This window comes from Canis lupus, chromosome 13 (assembly GCF_003254725.2).
Source record: "Canis lupus dingo isolate Sandy chromosome 13, ASM325472v2, whole genome shotgun sequence".
Lineage (NCBI taxonomy): Eukaryota > Metazoa > Chordata > Mammalia > Carnivora > Canidae > Canis > Canis lupus.
The window spans coordinates 9,379,742-9,388,959 of record NC_064255.1 but is presented as its reverse complement, the minus strand read 5'-3'; the positions used below and the strand labels follow the sequence as shown (position 1 = coordinate 9,388,959).

The following is a 9,218-nucleotide window of genomic DNA, read 5'->3' as shown; positions in this document are numbered from 1 at the left end:
CTGTGCTGGGCATGGAGCCTGCTTAAGATTCTCTTTCACCATCTGCCCCTCCCCTGCCATTTGTGCACTTGCACACACTCTCTCTCTCTTAAAAAAATAACAAAAAAACAAAAACAAAAACAAACAAACAAAAAACCATGCTCTGCTCTCATTTTTTCAAAATTTAGTGAGCAAGTATGTATGTATATAATGAATTTTAATTTCACAGTCATAGACTCAGTTGTGCAAAACTGGATCCAGTTCAGTAGTGGAAAGCCTAATCTTGCCAATTTGAGATATCTCTGGCTTAAAACTTAATATTTTTATTGTTAATAAATCAGTTAATTCAGGAGTCTCATTCTCTGCTTGTCCTTCCCTTCTTCTTGGGTGGTGTCTGGTCTTGGAGAAGGCTCAGAACACTGTGGTATTCTGGACGTTGCAGGGTACAGGGAGTGGGTCCAAGTCCAGTCCATAATCATTGACCTCCCTGTTGAGGTTTAATATGCCCTGCCTCTCTTGGCCACTGAGTCCTGAATCCAGTTTCTGGAAGCTGCTGATACTCATGGCCCTGCATGGTAGCCAATATTCAGAGCCAGACAGTCCGCATTCTACAAGGCTTCTTCTGGGCCATCTGCTACTCTGTCCTATCATGATCATTGGGAAATGTTGAAGGTTCTCTCAGACCATTAGAGTTAAGAGGCTTGTCTCAGGTCTTCTCTATGTCATTCCCTGCCTTTTTGCTTTGCTGCTCCAATCTCTGCTGTATCCTGGATGTGGGATCTCTAAAAAAATGGAGAGCATTTCCTAGAGTCATTCTATAGAGTAAAATACAAATCTCTGGTCTTGGGTCCCCCAAACCTATCTACTATTCCTCTTTTGACCTACATTTTGATCAAGAGAGACATATGAGGATCCCTTTACCTTCTTCCAAACCTTCTTTTTATGTCTCCTTTTTTATGAAGCTTTTCTCCCCCTGCCTCTCTGTATGGTGGAAAAATCATTTTACATTAACAGGCATTCACCCACACTACCCACTACTTTGATAAATAATATAAAAGGCTGAAACCTACAGATTTCTGAAATCCAAAGTAGAGCAATGATTCTCTTCTTTCTCTCTTCTTTTCTGCAGTAACATCCAATCCTGAAGACTGCTTATAGAAAGTCTTCACTGACAGGACCATTAAAATAAAAAATACATGTTAAAGAATCTAACTGGTACTGTTATAAGCATACAACCAGACTGCTTATCTTCTAAGTCACCAGCTACATTTGATACATGTTTTATATTCTTCCAGTTAGCACATAAGATATCAGTCATATAAAGACCAAAGGGATTACTTATATAGGCAATAGGAGATTAAAAAGGGACTTTTCCTCTCAGTATTGGTTAGGCCATACAAGTCAGACTTGTAAAGATTGTGGTAGAGAACCACTTTGTGACCTTCCCATTAACCTCCATCCTATAAAATAGACTGAGGAGTCTGAGACAAGTGAGTAGAAAAGTGCAGTCTTTCTTTCAAGAGAATTGCTGACGTGCTATGAGACCTATCAGGTATGGAGCAAATCCAGAAAGACTCAAGAATATTTGAATAGCTTAGTGGATAAAGTTGACTGTGGTCTGACTCATACCCAAGGGAGTTTAAGGGCAAGAAACAGAGGTACAGGGGTATGCTCTGGGAAAATAAGTGATTTTCCTGTGGACTACGCATATGTGAAGAGAGAGGGAGGGAGAGAGAGAGAGACAGAGAGACAGAGAGAGAAACACCCTGATCTTAAATGAATTTTGTTCAAAAGAGCCACTGAATGAGTGTTTTAAGCCCAAAACTTACAGTTTATATGGAGATGGTGCATTACCTGTGTCATGGAACTGTAGGTGACCAGCTGCGTAGGGAGGAGTGTCTAGAAACCCTGCAAATGAGAAACAGTCTGGCTTTAAATACTTTCCAAGTCTGGGGCCAATGTCAACTCCTTATAGTGCCAGCCAAGTAATACTTTCCCTGACCCTTAGCTCTTCTCTACATTTCCTACTCTGTTCTTCAGTCCTGGGGGAGTCAATTGTGTCTAATGAATGGAGAAGAAAGAAAAAAAATGTTTGTAGGCAAAACAGGGAAAATGACAAACCCACCTCCTTGCTCCTATAAGACCCTGGTTTTGAGCAGTCTCAGAGGAAAAGCTTCAACTTTAAAATAAAGTTGGAGTTTTAGTTATTATATAGGGATGTACATAATGTTCCTGAACTGAATTGGTTTGACATAATAAAATGACTGGAGACCTGTTTTGTTTTGTTTTGTTTTTACACCTGAGAGTAAGCAGTGGATTAATGAAGGCCACTCAAAATTTGATTGAAAGACAACAAAATAATTAGTCCCTTTGAGTGTGTCTGGCATTAAGTACTAGGAAAAGGAGGCCATTTTATTTTCTACCTGCACTTTATAATCTCTATTGCCTTAAATATTGTGAAATATAACACATAAACTCCCATCCTTCAATAAATAGACACTAAAAAACATAAAGGGAAGAAAAATTTTTCCAAAGTACTTTTTCCATTTTCCAGGATTAAAATATTTTCCCCTTAAAATTCCCCTAAAAATTACTCCTAAAAATTTGATGGAAAAAAGCCATATGCAAAAACAAACAAACAAATCTCTTATTTTGAAAAACATAAAAAGGTTCTGGTTCCAGATAAAATGGAGGAGGTACGCTCTATCCTGTCTCTTCCACTGAATGAAGCTAAAAAACCTGGACAGCATACTTAGAACAGCTATCTGAGAACTCAGAAGAGTATCAGGTAGTTTGGGGAAAATATGAGAGTTTAATTTATTACCAAATTAGTGGTAAGTTCATAATTTCTTTTTCTTCTGCTACCACCAGGCCTGAACATTAGGCAATTTGAGACCTGGAAGTAGCATAAGTATAGAAAGGGAGAGCAGGAGAAGCCCTGTAGTTCTGTCTCAAGGAGAAGGAAAGGGGTTTCCAAACACTCAGAGACAAAAGGGAAAATTACCCCGTAAGACTGAAAACAAGTCAAGGATGTCTACTCTTACCATTTCTATTCAGTATCACACTGGAAGTCCGAGCTAGTGCAGTGAGGTAAGACTAAGTAAAAGGCATACTGAAGGAAAAGTAAATGAAACCATCACTACTTATTGATAATCTATTTCTCTATCTAGAAAACCTCAAGAAATCTAAAAATTAATAACTCCTTGAACTTTTGAGTTTAGCAGATTACAACATAAAAAGTCAACACTCAGAAATCAGTAGTATTCCCATACACAAGCAATAAACAACTGGAAACAAAATTAAAACATAAGATTGGGGATCCCTGGGTGGCTCAGCCGCTTAGCGGCTGCCTTCTGTCCAGGGCGTGATCCTGGAGTCCTGAGATAGAGTCCTACATTGGGCTCCCTGCATGGAACCTGCTTCTCCCTCTGCTTCTCTCTCTGCCTCTGTCTCTCATGAATAAATAAATAAAATCTTTAAAAAAAGCAACATAATACCACTTATAATAGCTCCAAAAAATGAATTACTTAGGTATAAATCTACAAAATATATAAGATCTATTTTCCAAAAACTACAAGCACTGATGAAAGAAATAAAAAATAAAAGACCTAAAAAGCAGAGGAACATTTCATGGTCACAGATTAGAGGACTCAGTCATAATAAAGATGTAAATTCTTCCCAAATTGATCTACAGATTTAATGCAATTCTTTTCAAATAACAGCAAAGTTTTTTTTGTTTATTTTTGCTTGTTTTTGTTACGATTTTCCAAAGACTTACTTTATTTATTTATTTATTTATTTATTTATTTATTTATTTATTTATGAGAGAGAATGTGAGAGAAAAAGAGAGAGCATGCATGCATGAACAATGGGGATGGGTAGAGGGAGCAGCAGACTCCCTGCTGAGCAGGGAGTCCAATGTGGGATTCAATTGCAGGACCCCAGGATCATGACCTGAGCTGAAGGCAGATGGTAAACCAACTGAGCCACCCAGGTGCTCATACTTGTTTGTTTTGTAGATACAGACAAATTTATTTTTAAATATATACTGAAAACCAAAGAACTGAAGTAGCTAAAACAATTTTGAGAAATAGGAATAAAATTAAAGTTATCTCAACACCTATTCTTAAGATTTCTATAAAGCTACAATAATCAAGAGAGTGCAGTGCTGGTAAAGGGATAGACACATAGATCAAAGTACAGCGTGGAGTCCAGAAATAGACATTATATAGACAAATAGACAAATATAACCAACTGAGTTTTGCAAAGATAAAAGGATAGTCATTTCAATGAATGGTATTAGAAAATCTGGACATCCATATCCAAAAATAAAAATGAACTTTGCCCTAAACTTCACTCATTATACAAAAATTAATGTCTAAATGAATCACACATTTAAATGTAAAACACAGGGACACCTGGGTGGCTTAGCAGTGGAGCATCTGCTTTTGACTCAGGGCGTGATCCCAGGATCCCGGATCAAGTCCCACATCAGGCTCCCTACATGGAGTTTGCTTCGCCCTCTGCCTATATCTCTGCTTCTCTCTTTCTGTGTATCTCATGAATAAATAAATAAAATCCTTTTAAAAATGTAAAACATAAAACATAATGCCAAAGGCATAATCCATAAAACAAAAATTAATAAATTGGACTTTATCAATATTAAAAAATTTTGTTCTTCAAAAGTTACTCTTAAGAAAGTGAAAAAAGAAGCTACAGACTAAAGAAAATATTTTAAATACTTATAAATCACATATTCAACAAATTATTCATATCCAGAGTATATAAAGAACTCTCAAGTACTGGAAAAACAAATAGCTCAATTTAAAAAGTTAACAAAAGATTCAAACAAAAACTTCATCAGAGATAAGGAAGGCAAATAAGCATATAAAAAGATGCTCAACACCATTACTCATTAAGGAAATGCAAATTAAAACTAAAATGAGATGCCCCTACATACGCATTAAAATGACTAGAAATATGAATAATACAAAGTGCTGATGAGGATACAGAATAAATGGAATTCTCACACATTGTTGATAGCAAGGTATAGTAACTCTGAAAAATAGTTTGCCAATGTCTCATAAAGTTAAACACACACTACATGACACAGCAATCTCACTCCTCACTATTTATCTTAGAGAAATAAAATTCATATCTACACAAAGCCTATATATTGTTTACAGCAGCTCTATAATAATAATAATAATAATAATAATAAGCTAGAAGGAAGTAAAATTGTCCTTCAATGGATAAAGACCCTGTGCCACATCCATGCAACTGAATACTACTTAGCAATGAAAAGAAAGGAACTATTGATATATACAAACTGGATAATTCTTTTTTTTTTTAACCTGGATGATTCTTAAAGGCATTATAATAAATGATAGGCGACAGTCTGAAAAGGTTGCATAATATATGATTCCATTTATAGGACATTCTTGAAAAGATAAAACTATAATAATGGAGAACAGATTAGTAGCTGCAAGGAGTTACAGATGGGGTCAAAGTGCCAGTGGAGGGACATAATACAAGAGTCTGGGGGGCAACAGAACTGTTCTATATCCTGATGGTAGTGGTGGTTATACAAACCTATGCATATATTAAAATTCACAGTATTGCACACCAAAAAGCTCGATTTTACTCTGTTAATTCCAATTAAAATAAAATGAAAAGATGAGGGAAGAAGTTAGGAAATTTCTTATTCACTCCCTTTACTTTCTGGTAATAGACAACAGTTTGCCAACTACTTCTAGCCAGACTAGATTGCCCTACCAGACATGCATTAAATTGTCGAGCCGAGATGTGCTTCTTAATCATACAGGCACATTACTAAAGGTGTTCTCCAAGAATTACAAAAGAACTTCCAAAAAATTTGCTAGAATAAGAACTGCCAAAAAAAAAAAAAAAAAAAAAAAGACTCAGGGAAGCCAGGTTCTGTTATTCTTGGCAGGTTTAATTGCCAAACCAAACCCCACCAATTACAAGATAACATTTACATGGGGTTGGGATGATTTCCCTTCCTACCAAAGGAATGGGGTACTTACTACTGCTTATTTAAATTCATCAAACTGAACGTTATTTCTGTTGGGAAATAAACACCTCAATTTCACTTGCTCAATTCTGATTTCAAAGTTAACATTACCATTATAAAGACTGCAAAACTGGGCCTCATTTTAGATAGATACACGAAGATCACAGAAAGGACAAATGGGGGGGAAATGCACAAGAAGCCTATTTTTTGGTCATTCGTGTGGTTTTAAAAATATATAATTTCTTTGCTAGAATAATAAAGTCTCAGTGAAGATATAAATATACGTGTTAATTTGTTCTTAATATTAAAAACACTCAAAAATATTAAAAACACTCAATAGCCCCCCAAAAAGTATAGTTTATTAAAATAATGAAATGAAATAAAGAGCAAGACTATTTCTTAAAAGGCATGTAGAAAACACCCACCCTCACGAAATCAGGATCTTTAGAAGTGGTTTGACTTTAAGGAAAAATGTCTGTAAGTACGTCAAAGTGTGGAGAACCTCATCCAGCCTATGTGGTTCTTTCTCTTTACAGATGTATTGAAATGTCATTTCAGTAACTATTCATTGTATAATTTGTGTCCACTAAAGCAATTACAATATTCCAGCTTTGAGCCTCCTCTTCTGCTTTGCTAATACAAATACAAAAAATGTGAACACAAATTCTGTTAACTGAACAATCATGCATGAGAAGATATTCAGAAGCCCTCTGTTATTTCATAATTAATGTGTTCAGGATGACGTCTGAGGAGATGACACTTATACTGAGAAGGCACTTGGATAATTATCCAAGGATCAGCAGTCTCAACAAATGCTGATATGTTTTTTAAAGTGCTGCCTGGGTGGTTTCAAATAATGAATCAAAGTAAATATGTCTGATATGTGTTCTTATTTACACACAGACGGAAAGTTTTCTTCCTAATGAATGGTAAGAGAGCCATGCAAACCAGGGGATTGCTGCCCTCTTCCCTGGCAGGTTCCAGAACCTACAAGGCCATTTATGTTATTCCTTTTAGGGAAGGGGAAGCAATTAATTGCAACCCTCTGCAGCTGAGTTCTCTTAACCTGTGCAAATTCACTGCCAGCACCCACAACTTGTCTATAGGCAATAGTTCTTTCCCCAAACACATCTCCTCTCTCTTGATCTCTGATCTTTTATACTCACATATTATTAATTAAAAATATAATAATATATCTGGCAAAAAACACTTAATAAAGTTGGTTAATGAAGTCCAAAATTAACAGCAAGTAGTATAAGATGGCAGTAAATTTCCTTTTACTCTCCCATTGCTCCATGTTCCAAATTTTGTAACGCTGAAGTCAGAGATAAGGGAGATTTTCTCCCTTTGGGAGATTTACTTTTATTCTCAGATCCTTTCCATGCAGGCTTTCTGCATGCATTATACATAAAAAAACAATCTCTATATAGTGCACACCAAGTACTTTAGATGTATTTCTCTGATCTTTAGTACAGCCTGAGGCACAGCTTTCATTAACTCTCTTCCATAAATAAATATGTTGAGGTTCAGGGAGGTTGCATAACTGATCACACCGTGTGCCTAACCATTGGGAACCCAGTTGGAATTCTGGCCATGGTCTGTGTGACACCATGCTGCCTGAGGCCCCCAGGACTCCTATGGACAAGGTAATCATATGTTCTGATTTGCTCTGGACAGTCCAGTTGTATGACTGTTCTCTCAGCATCCTGTCTTATTGGCACTTTTCCCTATCCTTTTTCACTTTCAAAAGCATCCCAGTTTTGACAGTAAAAGATGGGATGGCCCTGAGCTTGGAATGCTGACTGATACCACAAAGGGGAGAGATGTGTGTCTCAGTTTCTTCCTCTCTCACCACAGCTTTGCCCTTGATTGATTTTCCTTTTCTTCTCAGATGAGATGTACAGTATCTCTTGGGGCCTCCCTTCCAAGCTGTCTTTATGTTTGAATTTTATAATAATGTTGAGTTATGCCCACCAGGAGACCCAACTAACTGTAAGAGTGCTATGAGATACAAAAAAAAAAAAAAAGGATAGTTAATGAGAACTTCAAAAATCATGTGCTTACTGGTTTATTTTCATAGGAATTAAGAAGGAAAATTGGACTAACAGTTATGGAATGCCTATAATGCAACAAGTACTATGCCAAGACTTTTACATGGAGAAATTACTCCTTTTGCCAATGAGAAAAATCAGGTTCAAAACAATGAAGTAAACTTCTCAGGTCCTGAGTAAGGATCTTAACCATCATGGGTCCAACTCACATGCCTTTTTCTTTCAACACACCACCTCCTAAAGAAATGTAAATATAACACAGTCATGCATTAATATGAAGTGTTGCTAACTAGATTAAGATCAACATAGTCCATATTTAAAGAATTCCTATTTTTCCAAGGCATTTTTTACTTATACATCATTTTCTGTGTCACAAAGCCAGTACTGATGTGAGATGAGCTTGCAGTAACCAGGGCTATATTTATTCCTCCTTTTGTTTCCTATACATAATTACCAGCAATGTGTATGCCTTTGTGATCAACTTCAGTTGTTTGGATTTGGGAGTGGGGCTCTTTATTTGGCAGAGACAATTCTGTAAATTTGTATACTTACAAAAATAAAGTTATAAAGAATGAACAAAGTAAAGCTTCCATTTAAAATGCAATAACACCAATATTTACTTACCACCCTACAATTAAATATTTAGGTTATTTAAAACCAGTTCTTGAATGGCTTCTTTCAGATATACATTCTACCTAAAAAAAAAAAGTCTATGAAAGAAGAGCTTTCAGCATGCTGTATATATTTAAGAGTCTACAGAGGGCACTGAGCTGAAGTAGCACAAACCAAAAAGGTCATATTTCCATTCGATTGCCCAAATCACTCAGTGCCAGTAGATACGAAGCCTGGGCTACTTTTTTCAGTATAATGCCACCAGCCTTGAGGCTGATTGTGGCCCCCTGCCAGAAAGAAAGGCATTTTTGTCTCCTTATATTCTGTTTGAGAACACAATCCCCATGTGAATTTAGTGGTAGTCCTCAATACAACCTCCTCCATTCTTCCCAACCCTCTATATAGACAAAAGTTCTGTTTTGTGGTCTCTGTGGCACTTTAGTGAATCTGGGGACACTCCAAGTAGTAACTCAGACTATTTCAGAAGTCAAAACCAGGTCACAGAGCACCTCTGACTCAGCTGCAGAAATATCCTACCATTA

General features: G+C 36.5%; 1 protein-coding gene across 21 annotated transcripts in view; it reads right to left on the bottom strand.

Moving 5' to 3' along the window:
• EMC2 (ER membrane protein complex subunit 2) overlaps positions 1-9,218 on the bottom strand; it is a 402,209-nt gene that overhangs the window by 247,243 nt on the left and 145,748 nt on the right. For 9 of the 21 annotated variants that reach the window (XR_007401889.1, XR_007401891.1, XR_007401892.1 and 6 more), the window contains exons 12-13: positions 1,834-1,887; positions 1,050-1,147 (exon numbers count right to left, since the gene is read on the bottom strand). The exons of 3 other annotated variants lie outside the window; for them this stretch is intronic. The gene's annotated coding sequence lies outside the window, so the exon portion shown is untranslated. Of the gene's footprint in view, positions 1-158; positions 762-1,049; positions 1,148-1,833; positions 1,888-8,099; positions 8,302-9,218 lie in introns of those variants that run through there. 9 more of the 21 variants (XR_003138477.3, XR_007401899.1, XR_007401897.1 and 6 more) reach the window with 4 other exon arrangements.